General features: G+C 41.7%; 1 protein-coding gene and 1 pseudogene across 4 annotated transcripts in view; both read left to right on the forward strand.

Moving 5' to 3' along the window:
- Positions 1-18,873, forward strand: part of TET1 (tet methylcytosine dioxygenase 1) — a 147,865-nt gene that overhangs the window by 71,922 nt on the left and 57,070 nt on the right. The window lies entirely within an intron of this gene.
- LOC129555779 (cyclin-A2-like) lies at positions 12,961-15,585 on the forward strand (annotated as a pseudogene).

Below are 18,873 nucleotides of genomic sequence, written 5' to 3' on the forward strand. Positions count from 1 at the left end.
CAGCCAAAGATGGAGAAGCTCTATACAGTCAGCAAAAACAAGACTGGGAGCTGACTATGGCTCAGATCATTAAATCCTTACTGCCAAATTCAGACCTAAATTGAAGAAAGTGGGGAAAACCACTAGACCATTCAGGTATGATCTAAATCAAATTCTTTATGACTGTACAGTGGAAGTGAGAAATAGATTTAAGGGACTAGATCTGACAGAGTGCCTGATGAACTACGGATGGACGTTCATGACACTATACAAGAGACAGGGATCAAGACCATCCCCAAGAAAAAGAAATGCAAAAGAGCAAAATGGCTGTCTGAGGAGGCCTTACAAATAGCTGTAAAAAGAAGAGAAGTGAAAAGCAAAGGAGAAAAGGGAAGATATACCCGTTTGAATGCAGAGTTCCAAAGAATAGTAAGAAAGGTAATGCAAAAGAATGCTCAAACTGCCACACAATTGCACTCATCTCACATGCTAGTAAAGTCATGCTTAAAATTCTCTAAGCCAGACTTCAGCAATACGTGAACTGTGAAATTCCAGATGTTCAAGCTGGTTTTAGAAAAGGCAGAGAAACCAGAGATCTAATTGCCAACATCCGCTGGATCATCGAAAAAGCAAGAGAGTTCCAGAAAAACATCTATTTCTGCTTCATTGACTATGCCAAAACCTTTGACTGTGTGGATCACAATAAACTGTGGAAAATTCTGAAAGAGGTGGGAATACCAGACCACCTGACCTGCCTCTTGAGAAACCTGTCAGGAAGCAACAGTTAGAACGAGACCTGGAACAATGGACTGGTTCAAATTGGGAAAGGAGTACATCAACGCTGTATATTGTCACCCTGCTTATTTAACTTATATGCAGAGTACATCATGTGATATGCTGGGCTGGATGAAGCAAAAGCTGGAATCAAGATTTTGGGAGAAGTATCAGTAACCTCAGATAAACTAATGACACCATTCTCATGGCAGAAAGCAAAGAGCCTCTTGATGAAAGTGAAAGAGGAGTGAAAAAGCTGGCGTAAAACTCAACATTCAAAAAACTAAGATCATGGCATATGATCCCATCACTTCATGGCAAATAGAAGGGGAAATAATGGAAACAGTGGCAGACTTTATTTTTGGGGGCTCCAAAATCACTGCAGATGGTGACTGCAGCCATGAAATTAAAAGATGGTTGCTACTTGGAAGAAAAGCTACGACCAACCTAGACAGCATATTAAAAAGCAGAGCATTACTTTGCCAACAAAGTTCCATCAAATCTATGCTTTTTCCAGTAGTCATGTATGGATGTGAGAGTTGGACCATAAAGAAGGCTGAGGACCAAAGAATTGATGTTTTCAAACTGTGATGTTGGCGAAGAGTCTTGAGAGTCCCTTGGACTGCAAGAAGATCAAACGAGCCAATGCTAAAGGAAATCAACCCTGAATATTCACGGGAAGGACTATTGCCAAAGCTGAAGCTCCAATACTTTGGCCACCTGATTCGAAGAGCAGAGTCATTGGAAAAGACCCTGATGCTGGGAAAGATTGAAGGCAGGAGGAGAACAGGACAACAGAGGACAAGATGGTTGGATGGTATCACTGACTCAGTGGACATGGCTGAGGAAACTCCAGGAGATAATGAAGGACAGGGAAGCCTGGCTTGCTACAGTCCATGGGGTCTCAAAGAGTCAGACATGATGGAGTGACTGAACAACAACAAAACAAGTAAGTGCAATCAGTTGATGTGTTAAATATGTGTGCAGAGATAGTAAAGAAAGGAGTGTTCAGTTTTATCTGAGGGCATTAGTCCCTCAGTCATGTCCGACTCTTTGCAACCCCATGGACTGTACCCTGCCAGGCTCCTCTGTCCATGGGATTCTCCAGGCAAGAATACTGGCATGGGTTACCATTTCCTTCTCCAGGGGATCTTCCCAACCCAGGGACTGAACCTGGGTCTCCTGCATTGTAGACAGATTCTTTACCATCTGAACCACCAGGGAAGCCCCTTTTATCTGAGTGAGGCAGGAGGATAAGAAATAATTGATTCGGAAAAAAAAAAAATATTTGATCCGGGATTTCCTTGGCAGTCCAGTGTTGAATCTGGGCTTCCAGTTCCGGGGGAAAGTGTTTCATCCCTGTCTGAAAGATCAGATCCCTCGTGACTTGTGATGTGGCCAAAAAAATAAAAACACCACCACCAACAGCAACAAGAAAACATAAAAAGCTGGGGAATTAAGAAATACTTGATTCCACAGTGTCACATTTCCTCTAGTTCTTTATTAGAGGCAAATTGGAGGACCAAAGAGCTTTCTATGTTAAGTTCTACTTGAAGATAGAGCTGCTTAAAATAGCCTAGAGGAAGCAAGACTGGGGGTAGGGCTGGGTAGGGGAGTATGGTTGGTTTAAGAGACATTCTGTAAAATATGGCCCAAAGGTAGGAACTTGGAGGCCTTGCTTGCTGGACTGAAAAATGTGAATTTTGCTCTGAGGAATCTTGGTTCCCTCTTTCCTTTACCAAGCTGTTTTTGAGTCTTTATGGCTTTTTAGCTTCAGATCTAAGGGAACCAGGCAGGGGTTAGTTTAGAATGTGTGGTTTCTAGAACCCCCTTGGGTGATATTGTTGTTTAGCCAGGTGCAGTGTGGAATATAGCCTAAAGCAATTCGATTTGCATTTCAAATGAATTCCATAAATAACTGCATTGTCTAATAATTTGAAATTTGGGTAGGACAACTGAGAAACCAATTTTTATTTTATTTTAATTTAAAAATTTTAAATACAACTTTATTTTGGTACCACTACATTTTCCTTCAGTCACTGAATATTTAGCATTGAATTGTGATTCATTAAGTATAAAATATACACTAAATTTCATAGGTTTTATGTAAAAACCTATGGAAACTATCTGATAATTTTTATAATAATTCCATGCTGAAATAATATGCTTGCTATGGTGACTTAAATAGAAATAAATTTTATTTTACCTGCTTCTTTTTACCTAAAGAAAATACCTCCTACAAGCTTTGAAATGATTTCTGTAGCTCACATTGTGTTTACATTGGACAGTGTTTCCTTAGAACAGCATGAAGGTTTGGGAGTGCTATATTCTGCAAGCCAATCCGAATTCTGAGATTAATCCACTCAGGGTAGCTTAGGTTCTGACAATGTTTGCTATCTAACACTCATTAAAAGGTGAGCTCCATAAGAACTGGTCCTTTTACTTTTGATTGATACATGCCTTGTCGTTGATCTCTATAAGCATTTGAATGCATGTACCAAGGCAAAGAAGTAGGAATGGGAAACACAGGGATAAACAGAAGGGTCTACTCAATGGCTTCTCAGAAGACTCATGGGTCATTAGATGGATTTGGGGGTTAAAGCAAGCCCAAAGAATGAGGTAATTCATTAACTTTTAGACATGAAAGTTTTAACCACTTAGTTCTGTCTGACACTCTGCGACCCTATTGACTATAGCCCACCAAGCTCCTTTGTTCATGGAATTCTCCAGGCAATAATACAGGAGTTGCCAGCCATACCCTTCTCCAGGGGATCTTCCTGACCAAGGGTTAGAATTTGGGTCTACTATATTGCAGGCAAATTCCTTACCATCTGAGCCATCAGGGTAGCCCTTTTAGACTTGGTTCAGTTGTAATTGCCAGGTGAAGATGTCCAGTTAGTGGATAAATGAATTTCACATTCAGGAGAAATATCTTTTCTTGATGTGAGAATCAACAGCAAGCAATCATAGACTGAAGGGCAAGTGTGCCAATAAATGGGGCAAATGGAGAGGAGACAAAGGGAAACATATCCTTTATATGTGGGCAAAGAAGCCAACCAGGAAGACTGAAATGATGGACTCAGAACTGAAAAGAAGATCTTAAGTGAGCAATTGGACTTCAGTGGTGAATCTTGGGTAGTTTCACTGGGGTAGTGGGAGCAGAAGCCTAATTATAATGGGTTGAAGGTACATGATAGGTGATTGCAGTTTGGATGACATTCTTTGTGGACAGGGCAGTAAGGTAGGGTGGGAGCTAAATATTTCTGGAGGCTTTTGTTTTCTCAAGACAAAGGTTTCAGTTTGTCCTAGGCTGTGGGGAAGAAGGTAGCTGGGGAAGATTTACAGATCTTTGACTCCAGAATGCTCTCTGATTTTTCTGTTCAGTTCAGTTCAGTTCAGTCGCTCAGTCGTGTCCGACTCTCCGCGACCCCATGAATCACAGCACGCCAGGCCTCCCTGTCCATCACCAACTCCCGGAGTACACTCAAACTCATGTCCACAGAGTCGGTGATGCCATCCAGCCATCTCATTCTCCGTCGTCCCCTTCTCCTCCCGCCCCCAACCTTTCCCAGCATCAGAGTCTTTTCCAGTGAGTCAACTCGTCTCATGAGGTGGCCAAAGTATTGGAGTTTCAGCTTTAGCATCAGTCCCTCCAATGAACATCCAGGATTGATCTCCTTTAGAATGGACTGGTTGGATCTCCTTGCAGTATAAGGGACTCTCAAGAGTCTTCTCCAACACCACAGTTCAAAAGCATCGATTCTTCGGCGATCAGCTTTCTTCACAGTCCAACTCTCACATCCATACATGACCACAGGAAAAACCATTGCCTTGACTAGACGGACCTTGGTCGGCAAAGTAATGTCTCTGCTTTTTAATATACTATCAAGGTTGGTCATAACTTTCCTTCCAAGGAGCAAGCGTCTTTTAATTTCATGGCTGCAATCAGCATCTGCAGTGATTTTGGAGCCCAAAAAAACAAAGTCTGACACTGTTTCCACTGTTTTTCCATCTATTTCCCATGAAGTGATGGGACCAGATGCCATGATCTTTGTTTTCTGAATGTTGAGCTTCAAGCCAACCTTTTCACTCTCCTCTTTCACTTTCATCAAGAGGCTTTTGAGTTCCTCTTCACTTTCTGCCATAAGGGTAGTGTCATCTGCATATCTGAGGTTATTGATATTTCTCCCAGCAATCTTGATTCCAGCTTGTGCTTCTTCCAGCCCAGCGTTCCTCATGATGTACTCTGCATATAAGTTAAATAAGCAAGGTGACAATATACAACCTTGACGCACTCCTTTTCCTATTTGGAACCAGTCTGTTGTTCCATGACCGGTTCTAACTGTTGCTTCCTGACCTGCATAAATACCTCTGTGCATACCATCACCAGCTAAGTGCTGAATAAATAGTCAGTATTCTTGGAGGTTATGTTATTATTCTTAGAAAGTCTAAACTGAAATAGACATATTTTCTTCAAAGGAAAATGTTGGAAGAAGGGAGCAGAGACCCAAGGCATGTGGGCCATGAGCCTGGATGTGTGTGCATGGCTAGCCATATCTGACTTTGGGACCACCAGACTCCTCTGTCCATGGCATTTTCCAGGCAAGAATACTGGAGTGGATTGCCATTTCCTTCTTCAGGGGATCTTCCTGACCCAGGGATTGAACCTGTATCTCCTGCATTGGCAGTAGAGTTCTTTACCACTGTGCCACCACTGCATGCATGCACATGGGCGATGTGGAAAGCATCAAAACTAAAACCTTTCTTGGTTCCTCATAGGATCAGGAATTAGCTAGTTATCTGATGGCCTATGGAGGGAGTTGGGTGAGGCAAGGTCTTTGAATATTATCTTTGATCATGAGGGAACATTCCAGATGGAATGACTTGACAGGGGTTAAACCCTAGTGGAATACAGGATTACTAATCTCCTGAAATCTTGAGGAGAGTTTAAGTGCCATTAGCATACAAACCCAAAAAAGTGCGTGTAAACTGCATTTGCAAAAACTCGTGTGGTTGGATTAAATAATCTGCAATTTATATGTTCTTTTGTTTTTAGAATTAACATGGCAATTCATATTATGGTATTACTTAATACCAGGAAGTTTTCACCGTATCTTTTTCTCCTAATTATATGAAACTAACAAATTTGAAGAAAAAGTTATACTAGAAAGTAAAACATACCAGGGTTATTCTGAAGAAGATTTATAGGCCAAGGAATATTTGTGGGAGAAATAGACGGTGACCTCTGACTGCTTCCTTAAGAACTAGCCTCTAAATTGGGTCCCAGTTTCACTCCTTTCCTTAATAATTTGTGAGAACCTGGTGTGAAAAGTCAAAGTGTTAGTCTCTCAGTCTTGTTTGACTCTTGATTCCATGGACTATAGCCCTCCACGCTCCTCTGTCCATGGAATTCTCCAGGCAAGAATACTGGAGTGGATTGCTATTCCCTTCTCCAGGGGATCTTCCTGGCCCAGGTACTGAATCTGGGTTTCCTGCAAAGCAGGCAGATTCTTTACTATCTGAGACACCAGGGAAGCCCTGTGTGAAACCTATGTGCATATACTGAATTTGGAGATTAAGTTATGATATTTTATTTAAAGAGCAATGCTGTTCTGCTATAACTCACAGACAGATGAATAGATGTAGTATGTACTGTGCTATACAGTAGTTATTTATCTTTTTAAAATTATTTTATAAATCCTGAGAAATTATTATTTTTTTATTTTAAGTATAGTTGTTTTGAACTGTGAAGTTGGAGAATACTCTTGAGAGTCCTTTGGGCTCCTAGGAGATCAAACCAGTCAATCCTAAAAGAAATCAATAGTGAATATTCATTGGAAGGACTGATGCTGAAGCTGAAACTCCAATACTTTGGCCACCTGATGAGAAGAGCTGACTCATTAGAAAAGACTGATTCTGGGAAAGAGTGAAGGCAGGAGGAGAAAGGGACGACAGAGGATGAGATGGTTGGATGGCATCACTGACTCAAGGAACATGAGTTTGAGCATGCTCCTGAATATGATGAAGGACAGGGAAGCCTGGCGTGCTGCAGTCCATGGGGTCGCAAAGAGTTGGACAGCAACACCAATAGTTGATTTACAATATCATGTTAATTTCAGGTACAATTCTTTTTTAGATTCTTTTCCCTTATATGTTGTTATAAATTATTGAGTATAGTTCCCTGCGCTATACAGTAGGTCCTATTTTACTGTGTGTGTAGCTGAGTTATCGTAAGGAAATTTTTTTTTTTTTTTATCGTAAGGAAATTGAGATGCAAAGGGGATCTAGAGAGCTTTATGCTATGTGGTTGGTAAGCAATAGAATGGGAAGTTACCAGTTTCATTCTGGGAAAGCTTACATTATTAAAAATATATGAAACAGTTAAGGTATGTAAAAAAGCATAAAGAATAATACACTGAACATCAGAGTTCGTTATTAATTTTAAGCTTGGATAGGGTTCACGAAAAGTGTGAAGAACAAAAAGGCAGTGGATTTAGAATCTTCTAAGGAATAGGCTTGGGGGACACTCCTACAGCCAAGGGACAGACATTCAAGAGTGAGGCTCCAGGGGAGAGCTAGATTTTAGTTTCATTGGAGAATCCCCTTGGAGATCTACAAAAGAGCAGAGTAGGTGTGTAATATCTAAGGAATGTTTGGATTTGGCAGTTCAGAAGTCATTTATAACCTTGAGGGGTAACCCCTGAAGATACTTGAATGAGGAGGGAATTTAGTGGGTTGATAGCCTGAGGCAGATTTGGAGTCTGGGTTTTTTTGTTTTTGTTTTTTGTCTTTTGTTGTTTTTACATGAATTAACACATTTATTATAGGCTAGCAATACTTTGGCCACCTCATGCGACGAGTTGACTCACTGGAAAAGACTCTGATGCTGGGAAAGGTTGGGGGCGGGAGGAGAAGGGGACGACAGAGAATGAGATGGCTGGATGGCATCACCGACTCTGTGGACATGAGTTTGAGTGTACTCTGGGAGTTGGTGATGGACAGGGAGGCCTGGCGTGCTGTGATTCATGGGGTCGCGGAGAGTCGGACATGACTGAGTGACTGAACTGAACTGAGCAATGTTACAAATGGTAGACCTTCAGTTACTTCAGTCAAACTATAGCATGATAGAAGTGGTGCTGTAGGTTCGGGAATTACCTGCCACCTTTTCAGGAACAACAGAACCAGATCCCCAAATTTTATTTTGTTTTTGCCACCAGAAAAGCAAGTGTACTTGGCGGGCTGGCTGATTTCGATTTTCTTCATTTACCTGAGGGAGGTACCATAATGGGCTCTTATTGACTGACTGACAGTGCTGGCCTTGGTGCTTTTATTTATTTATTTATTTTTTTTGCCTTTGTGCTTTTAGCCTTGCCACCAGAGAGGAGGTTTTATCTTTCTTTCCTTTTTTTTTTTATGTCTTACATACTTTTCTTTTTTTGCTATGCCGCAAGGCATGTGGGAACTTTGTTTCCTGACTAGGGATTGAACTTGAGCCCTGTGGACTGCCAAGGAAGTTCTGGGTTTTTATCTTTTTGACTAGGAATAAATTATACTGGCTCTTAGCTTCTGAGGAGGTGGTCTAAGACAAGGTCATCTATGACTAGAGAGATTTAGCTCTCAGGTCAGTTTTATACTTTTGGAACTCATTTGCAATTAACTTGGTTTTTGACTAAATAGAAGTTGTCCCTCCCTTTAGCTAAGTCTCCTCCTTTGCCCCACCCCCAAGTAAAGGATTTACTGTGGATTCTAAAACCCTGTGGCCAAATGAGGGTGGAGTTTTGGGGGGTGAGAATGAAAACTTTAGGAAAGCTTTTAGATCCGGCTTCTGGATCTGAAGGAGAGAATTGAGAAACATCTGTAGTTTCTTCCATGGCTCCTATTCGGCACAAGCTTGGAAAAACCATAAGGCCCTGTGGCACCAAGGTAGGACAGGTTGGGGTGTATAGTCATCCAGTCTCTATGCTCCCCCTCTTCTGGCTGACCCAGCCCTGCCTATCTGTGGCCTTTGCAACCCCTCATTGGGTAGCTGTAGGCAAACTGGAGAAACAGATAAGAGGCAAAACTAAAAAATAATTTAAGGTTACAAATCTTGGTAGGGCAGGTATTCCTTTTTTATGCCTAAAAAAGGAAAAGGGGAAATTAATGGCTGGGATTCTGGAGTAGATAATTTCACTGCTCTCCAGTGTTCTTGCCTGGAGAATCCCAGGGACGGGGGAGCCTGGTGGGCTGCCGTCTATGGGGTCGCACAGAGTCGGACACGACTGAAGTGACTTAGCAGCAGCAGCAGCAACAGTAAAATAAATTAGATCCCCTTTGAAGGAGGATATTTTTGATATATGTGTGTGTTAAATGCTTATTTTAGAATTTCCTTAGGTGGATCTTTGGTGAGTCACTGGTTCATCTTTACTTTTGACTTAAATTTGATTTTGTTAGCAAGCAGTTGTGGTGAGCATTGTTTGGTGATAGGTTGGAAAGCAGGACTGACCTCTGTGAGTCTGTTCCAGAAGGGAATGTGAGAGGGGGAAATACAGTATCAGGAATGATTGTGTCTTCTTAAAATCAAACTTAAAGGAGGCCTCAGTGGTTTTCCTTTGGATTTTTCTTCACATGCTCAATTTTCAGGTTGAGAAAGCAGACTTGGAAGATATCACTTCTGATTAGGGATAAATACACTGTGGGCTGCTCCTGCTGCTCTACTTGTTGGTTTTTAAAATTGCTTTTTCCTCTAAGGAGGTGAAAAAAATTGGTTCTTGGTAGGGGAGGGGTTGAAAAAACTTAAGATATCACAATGAGGTCTTCGTATGTAAACAGATACACACTGTATCTATGATATTACGATCTTCCGGGGAGGTATTAAGATCTTCTGGGGAAGAATATTAGGGAAAAAATGTTTTAAAAGACTTTTGTAATAAGGGGTGGGAAAAAAATGAAAAGTAGGTTAAGAAACAAACATCTACCTTTGTAGTAAAGGTCATAGTCTTGTTGGACCAAAGCTCTGAAAATGCTTTGAAAGTTTTCATTTTTTCATGTAGTCTGGGTACCTGTTTCTGGATGTAGGAAATGCAGCATGTATGGAATGTGAGCCTGTGTTGGGAGGGCTACAATCAGATCCTGTTCAAAGGGCAGAGTCAAAATTTTCAGAATAGAAGGCCTCTTTCCTACTTCCCTGGTGGCTCAGATAGTAAAGCGTCTGCCCCCAATACGGGAGACCCTGGTTCCATCCCTGGGTTGGGAAGATCCCCTGGAGAAGGAAATGGCAACCTACTCCAGTATTCTTGCCTGGAAAATCACATGGACAGAGGAGCCTGGTGGGCTACAGTCCACGGGGTCGCAAAGAGTGGGACACGACTGAGCGTCTTTACTTCACTTCCTCAGTACCATTTGGCTCCTGCAAGAGTAGGTGTAAGAGTGTCCTGAGGACAGGAATGTGGAAAAATGAGAACATGGCAGTAGCTTGGGAACTATTGGATCCAGATCATCTAAGGAGGTCAACATTCCTGTTAGTTCAGAGTGTGTGCAACCTGTAATCTTGGGATGGGTATTGAATGGAAGACAGACAAGTAGGGGACTTGGAAATAATTTACTGTCCTTTAAACTGTGCCCTTGGGTCTTTTTGGAGTAGTAGAGTACAAGAATGGAACTGGGGGGGAGGGGCTTGGGTAGGAGGAGAAGAGATACAAACACAGAGTTATTTGGGTTTTGCTGCAACAGACGGCTTCCAGAAAAACCCAAAGGAAATTTTTGTCCAACCCAATAATTTGCACTTCAAGGTGGATGTTCAGGAAATAAACTATACTTAGGCAGATTAAATGCCAATAAAATCATCATTAAAAAATTGTAGCCACTGGGGCCTATTTCAAGTAGCTGGATTCACGCTCTCAGTAACGTCATGGAAACAGGTCCTTCCAGCTGATCAGGTGTGTGCATTTCTTCCCAACTCTTGCTTAGTTGGGCAGTTTGATAGTGGATTGGCACCACAAAAATTGGCCAACCCTACAAAATAGGGCTTCCTCCCCACCACTTCCCAAGTTGATTGTTAAATGTTTATCAGAATACCACTGAGTAGTTTGTAAAAGACAAATGTTGACTGTTTTATGTAGCCTTCCTAAAATATCTTAAACAAGTATTATAAAAAAATATGTACTCCGCACTCTTCCTCATGCTCTAATTTTTTTGTAATTTGATACTACATAAACTATTCTGCATTTAGAGTTCTTTCACTTATTATACCTAGAAGTCTGCATAGAGTGCTTTGTCAATTTTGGTTTACTTTTAAGGGAAATATATCAAAAAGTCAAAACAGCTTTTAATCATATCTGTCCTAAATAAACCTTTGCTGTTTCCTCACTATAAAGTATTGCTCCTAAACTCTTTCTATTCACCATTAGTTTCTTCTGTATTCTTCGAGTAACTTTATGCAAATATGAATGTGTATATTATTTCTTTTTATACAAAATGTATTTCACATATAATCTTTTCTTGTTAGCTATGGAATTTTTTATCCTTTTTTGTGGTTGCAAGGCATTATATAGCTATGTCACAATTGAATTATCCTGCTACAGATGGACACTGGAATCTTTTCAGCTATTTGTTTAAATATACAAAGCTGTCAAAACATGTAGTTATATGCAGGTATAACTGGGATAAATTTCAAACTGCTGTATTAAAGTTGCACTTAATTTTGATAATTATTGCCAAATTGCCTTCCATAGGGATTGCACCATTTTGTACTTCCACCAGCAATATGTGAGTTTATTTCCCCACAGCCTGCCCAAGGGTCTAGGTAGTCAAACTTTTTAACTGCTATTCTAACAAATGAAAAATGTCATTTTAATTTGCATTTCTTTTAATGTTGAGCATCTTTCCACAGTGCCTATGTCAGGGTTGTATGAAGATTAGTTGAGTTATTGCAAGTAATGACTATATTAGAATACAGCTAATGGCTGTGGAATTATAACTGTGGTGATGAAGTTGTACTCTCTCTGAGTGATAGCTCATTGTCACTGTGCTCTTGAGTCAGTTATTATCTGACGTAGTTATCTCACTTAATTACCATCACAATCGTATATGATCTCTTAAAAAGAGAAAACTATAGTTAAGGTTAAGTAAATGGCAACCCACTCCAGTGTTCTTGCCTGGAGAATCCCAGGGACGGGGGAGCCTGGTGGGCTTCCGTCTAAGGGGTCACACAGAGTCGGACACGACTGAAGTGACTCAGCAGCAGCAGCAGCATATCCTGGGTTGTACAATTCCTAAGGATTGCTCTCTTTCCTTCCCCATGTTAGTATTAAGATTAAATAGTAATGGCAAATAAATTGGTTTCTTTTCAACACTTCTTTTTAGAAACAAACCTATATATACTTTATTTAGGTTTTATCTATTTAAATGCATTGATTTTATGTATTTTTTAAATTGAGGAATAGTTTATTTAAAGTAATAGTTTCAGGTATATGATATAGGATTCAAAAATTTTATATAGATTATTTGCTTCATTTAAAGTTACTATAAAATATTGGTTACAAAAGAAGAAAAAAAAAACAAAAAATACTGGTTACATTTCCTCTGCTGTATACTAGGTCCTTTTAACTTATTTATTTTTATACATAGTAGTACCTCTTAATTCCCTACCCCAGCTTGACCTTCCCCCATTCTTCTCCCCACTAGTAACCACTAGTTCTCTATATCTATGATTCTGTTTCTGTTTTGTTAAATTCATTCATTTTATCTTTTAGATTCCAGATATAAGTGATATCATATAATATTTGCCTGTCTGACTTATTTCACTAAGCATAATGTTCTCCAAGTTCATCGATGTTGTTGCAAATGGCAAAATTTCATCCCTTTTTATGGCTGAGTACATTCCAGTTTATATAATAAACCAACATCTTTATCCATTTGTCTGTTGATGGACATGTAGGTTGTGTCCATATCTTGGTTATTTAAATAATTTCTGCTATACATTTAAACTGCAAGAACGGGCTGCTTCAGCAGGCAGCTTTCTTCATTTCTGAGGCGTCCTTGCCCCTCCAGGCCTGGCAGTGCTTGCCTCCGCCTTTAGCAACCTCGTTGGTCCCACACGGTCCTGCTGGGTGGGCGGGCAGGCTGGCTCAGGCTGCCTCGGGCGGGTATGTTTGCAGAGTTCCTCAGGGGGTCTGCGGGATGCAGTGTAAGCTGCTTGGCGCAGGGCTGAACCACCGCGCCCCGGTGATGGTGGGCAGCTCCGCGCCCCGGCCACTGGCCCGCTAGGCGGGTTCGGCGCTAACACTGCAGCGGATAGTGTTCCAGGAGGACTAGGAGAACATCACCCCTGAGAAGGAGGCACCCGCCCAGCAGTCCCCGACCGGGTGGGCTGGTGGTACTGAAGGCCGGAAACTCGCGGGGTCCAGCACCCCAGAGGCCTAACACCTGACGGGTTGCACCTCTTAAGGATCTTCCTATAAATGATGAGCATATCACTGTTCCTCCCTGGGAATTAAACAGTAAACAGCCTGCCTTTACCATTCATGTGGATGAAGCAGAAGAATGCAAAAGAGGCCAACTGAATCTAAAAAAGCAGAAAGTGCAGATGTCTTGGCTGTTACTTTACCAGGTCCAAGAAAACCACCAGTACCTCTTGATTACCCAACGGATGATAGTTTGGAGTCACCACATACTATGGACACATCAATTGTATTGGAAGATGAAAAGCCAGGGAGTATTAATGAAGTCCCACACTACCATGAGGACATTCACACATACCTTAGGGAAATGGAGGTTAAATGTAAACCCAACATGGGTTACATGAAGAAACAGCCAGACGTTGCTAACAGTATGAAGGCTATCCTCGCAGACTGGTTAGTTGATATAGGAGAAGAATTCTGTTCTGTTCCATCGCTCAGTCGTGTCCGACTCTTTGAGACCCCGTGGACTGTAGCCTACCAGGCTTCTCCGTCCATGGGATTCTCCAGGCAAGAATACTGGAGTGGGTCACCGTTTCCTTCTCCAGGGATCTTCCCGACCCAGGGATTGAACCCGGATCTCCCGCATTGGAGGCAAACGCTTTAACCTCTGAGCCACCAGGGAAGCCCAGAAGAATATAAACTACAAAATGAGACCCTGCATTTGACTGTGAACTACCTTGATAGGTTTCTTCCATCGATGTCTGTGTTGAGAGGAAAACTTCAACCTGTGGGCACTGCTGTTAGCCTCAAAGTGTGAAGAAATAAGACCCCCCCAGAAGGAGCACAATTTGTATACAGATGACACTTATACCAAGAAACAAGTTCTGAGAATGGAGCACCTAGTCTTGAAAGTCCTTGCTTTGGACTAAGCTGTACAAACAATAAATCAGTTTCTTACCCAGTACTTTCTGCGTCAGCCGCCTGCAAAAGGCAAAGCTGAAAGTTTAGCAGTGCTTTTGCGAGAGTGAAGTTTGATAGACGCTGCTGTTGCAAAGTTGCGTCAGTCGTGTCCGACTCTGTGCGACCCCATAGACAGCAGCCCACCAGGCTCCCCTGTCCCTGGGATTCTCCAGGCAAGAACACTGGAGTGGGCTGCCATTGCCTTCTCCGGATAGACTGACTCGTAGCTAAAATATTTGGCATCGGTTATCTCCGCTGTGGTCTTTTGTTTAGCAGTCTGCACAATCATAAGGCAAAGCTGGCCTGACTCATTCGTATAAAAGACTGGATATCCCCTGGAAATTCTAAAGCCTTGTCTCATGGACCTTCACCAGACCTACCTCAGAGCACCACAGCAGGCACGACAGTCAAGAAGAGAAAAGTACAAAAATTCGAAGTTTCATGGTGTTTCTCTCCTTAACTCACCAAAGATACTAAAGGTGTAACAGTGAGAGACTACCTTTGTTTTCTAAGATGTAAAGACTACACATGGCCATCACCAGATGGTCAACACCGAAATCAGATTGATTATATTCTTTGCAGCCAAAGATGGAGAAGCTCTATACAGTCAGCAAAAACAAGACCAGGAGCTGACTGTGGCTCAGATCATGAACTCCTTATGGCCAAATTCAGACTTAAATGGAAGAAAGTAGGGAAAACCACTGGACCATTCAGATATGACCTAAATCAAATCCCTTATGATTATACAGTGGAATTGAGAAATAGATTTAAGGGACTAGATCTGATAGACGGAGTGCCAGATGAACTCTGGACGGAGGTTCGTGACATTGTACACGAGACCGGGACCAAGACGATCCCCATGGAAAACAAATGCAAAAAAGCAAAGTGGCTGTCTGAGGAGGCCTTACAAATAGCTGTGAAAAGAAGAGAAGCGAAAAGCAAAGGAAAAAGGAAAGATGTAAGCATCTGAATGCAGAGTTCCAAAGAATAGCAAGGAGAGATAAGAAAGCCTTCCTCAGCGATAAATGCAAAGAAATAGAGGAAAACAACAGAATAGGAAAAACAAGAGATCTTTTCAAGAAAATTAGAGATATCAAGGGAACATTTCGTGCAAAGCTGGGCTCGATAAAGGACAGAAATGGTATGGACCTAACAGAAGAACAACATATTAAGAAGAGGTGGCAAGAATACACAGAATAACTGTACAAAAAAGATCTTCACGATGAAGATAATCACGATGGCGTGATCACTCACCTGGAACCAGACATCTTAGAATGTGAAGTCAAGTGGGCCTTAGAAAGCATCACGACGAACAAAGCTAGTGGAGGTAATGGAATTCCAATTGAGCTATTTCAAATCCTGAAAGATGATGCTGTGAAAGTGCTGCACTCAATATGCCAGCAAATTTGAAAAACTCAGCAGTGGCCACAGGACTGGAAAAGGTCAGTCTTCATTCCAATCCCAAAGAAAGGCAATGCCAAAGAATGCTCAAACTACCGCACAATTGCACTCATCTCACACGCTAGTAAAGTCATGCTCAAAATTCTCCAAGCTAGGCTTCAGCAATATGTGAACCATGAACTCCCAGATGTTCAAGCAGGTTTTAGAAAAGGCAGAGGCACCAGAGATCAAATTGCCAACATCCGCTGGATCATGGAGAAAGCAAGAGAGTTCCAGAAAAACATCTATTTCTGCTTCATTGACTATGCCAAAGCCTTTGACTGTGTGGATCACAGTAAACTGTGGAACACTCTGAAAGAGATGGGAATACCAGACCACCTGACCTACCTCTTGAGAAACCTGTATGCAGGTCAGGAAGCAACAGTTAGAACTGGACATGGAACAACAGACTGGTTCCAAATAAGAAAAGGAGTACGTCAAGGTTGTATATTGTCACCCTGCTTATTTAATTTATATGCAGCGTACATCATGATGAACGCTGGGCTGGAGGAAGCACAAGCTGGAATCAAGATTGCCGGGAAAAATATCAATAACCTCAGATATGCAGATGACACCACCCTTATGGCAGAAAGTGAAGAGGAACTCAAAGGCCTCTTGATGAAAGTGAAAGAGGAGAGTGAAAAGGTTGGCTTGAAGCTCAACATTCAGAAAACAAAGATCATGGCATCTGGTCCCATCACTTCATGGGAAATAGCTGGGGAAACAGTGGAAACAGTGTCAGACTTTATTTTTTTGGGCTCCAAAATCACTGCAGATGCTAATTGCAGCCAGAAAATTAAAAGACGTTTACTCCTTAGAAGGAAATTTATGACCAACCTAGATAACATATTAAAAAGCAGAGACATTACTTTGCCAACCAAGGTCCGTCTAGTCAAGGCTATGGTTTTTCCAGTGGTCACGTATGGATGTGAGAGTTGGACTGTGAAGAAAGCTGATCACCGAAGAATTGATGCTTTTGAACTGTGGTGCTGGAGAAGACTCTTGAGAGTCCCTTGGACTGCAAGGAGATCCAAGCAGTCCATTCTAAAGGAGATCAATCCTGGGTGTTCATTGGAAAGAGTGATGCTAAAGCTGAAACTCCAGTACTTTGGCCACCTCATGCGACGAGTTGACTCACTGGAAAAGAGTCTGATGCTAGGAGGGATTGTGGGTGGGAGGAGACTGGGACAACGGAGAATGAGATGGCTGGATGGCATCACCGACTCTATGGATATGAGTTTGAGCGAACTCCGGGAGTTGGTGATGGACAGGGAGGCCTGGCGTGCTGTGATTCATGGGGTCACAAAGAGTCGGACACGACTGAGCGACTGAACTGAACTGAACTGAAAGCACTCAAAGTATATGGTATACAGATTTTATCTTAGATTTTAATTTTACAATCATTTCTGAATACAGAAGTTATGGTCAAGTACAAATTATGGTATCTATTACTTTTTAAATGGTTATACTTTGTATATCTTTTGTGCATGTAATTATCTTAGATATTTGGCTAATTTTAAGTGGTTTCTATTTAAGTATTAATGATGCCAGCTGTCAGGATAATAATAAGTTGATTTGAAAAAAAAATTCTACTATAAACATTGAGGGTATATGTATCTTTTTGAATTCAGTTCAGTCATTCAGTTCAGTCGCTCAGTCGTGTCCGACTCTTTGCGACCCCATGAATCACAGCACGCCAGGCCTCCCTGTCCATCACCAACTCCCGGAGTTCACACAAACTCATGTCCATCGAATCGGTGATGCCATACAGCCATCTCATCCTCTGTCGTCCCCTTCTCCTCCCGCCCCCAACCTTTCCCAGCATCAGAGTCTTTTCCAGTGAGTCAACTTGTCGCATGAGGTGGCCAAAGATTTGCAGTTTCAGCTTTAACATCAGTCCTTCCAATGAACACCCAGGATTGATCTCCTTTAGAATGGACTGGCTGATCTCCTTGCAGTCCAAGGGACTCTCAAGAGTCTTCTCCAGCACCACAGTTCAAAAGCATCAATTCTTCGGCGATCAGCTTTCTTCACAGTCCAACTCTCACATCCATACATGACCACTGGAAAAACCATAGCCTTGACTAGACGGACCTTTGTTGGCAAAGTAATGTCTCTGCTTTTTAATATGTTATCTAGGTTGGTCATAACTTTCCTTCCAAGGAGTAAGTGTCTTTTAATTTCCTGGCTGCAATCAGCATCTGCAGTGATTTTGGAGCCCCCCCAAAAAATAAAGTCTGACACTGTTTTCCACTGTTTCCCCATCTATTTCCCATGAAGTGATGGGACCAGATGCCATGATCTTTGTTTTCTAAATGTTGAGCTTCAAGCCAACCTTTTCACTCTCCTCTTTCACTTTCATCAAGAGGCCTTTGAGTTCCTCTTCACTTTCTGCCATAAGGGTAGTGTCATCTGCATATCTGAGGTTGTTGATATTTCTCCCAGCAATCTTGATTCCAGCTTGTGCTTCCTCCAGCCCAGCGTTCCTCATGATGTACTCTACATATAAGTTAAATAAGCAAGGTGACAATATACAGCCTTGATGTACTCCTTTTCCTATTTGGAACCAGTCTGTTGTTCCATGTACAGTTCTGACTGTTGCTTCCTGACCTGTATACAGGTTTGTCAAGAGGCAGGTCAGGTGGTCTGGTATTCCCATCTCTTTCAGAATTTTCCACAGTTTATTGTGATCCACACAGTCAAAGGCTTTGGCATAGTCAATGAAGCAGAAATAGATGTTTTTCTGGAACTCTCTTGCTTTCTCCATGATCCAGCGGATGTTGGCAATTTGATCTCTGGTGCCTCTGCCTTTTCTAAAACCTGGTTGAACATCTAGAAGTTCACGGTTCACATATTGCTGAAGCCTGGCTTGGAGAATTTTGAGCATGACTTTACTAGCGTGTGAGATGAGTGCAGTTGTTCAGTAGTTTGAGCATTCTTTGGCATTGCCTTTCTTTGGGATTGGAATGAAGACTGACCTTTTCCAGTCCTGTGGCAACTGCTGAGTTTTCCAAATTCTTTAGATAAATATCTAGGAGTGGAATTGCTGGATCACGTGGTAATTCTATTTTTACTTTGTTGAGGAAACCTCAATACTGTTCTCCATAGTGGCTGCACCAATTTATATCCCTACCAACAATGTATAAGAGTTCCCTTTTCTCCACATCTTCACCAACATTTGCTATTTGTGGTCTTCTTGATGATAGACATTCTGATGTGAAGTGATATCTCGTTGTGGTTTTGATTTGCATTTCTCTGATTAGTGATGCTGAACATCTTTCATGTGATATCTTTAGCCATCTTTTATTTCTTCTTTCTGTCTGATTGCCATGTCTAGGAC

The sequence above is a fragment of the Moschus berezovskii genome, chromosome 12 (genome assembly GCF_049115385.1).
Source record: "Moschus berezovskii isolate FMDL1 chromosome 12, NW_MosBer_1.0, whole genome shotgun sequence".
Taxonomy (NCBI): domain Eukaryota; kingdom Metazoa; phylum Chordata; class Mammalia; order Artiodactyla; family Moschidae; genus Moschus; species Moschus berezovskii.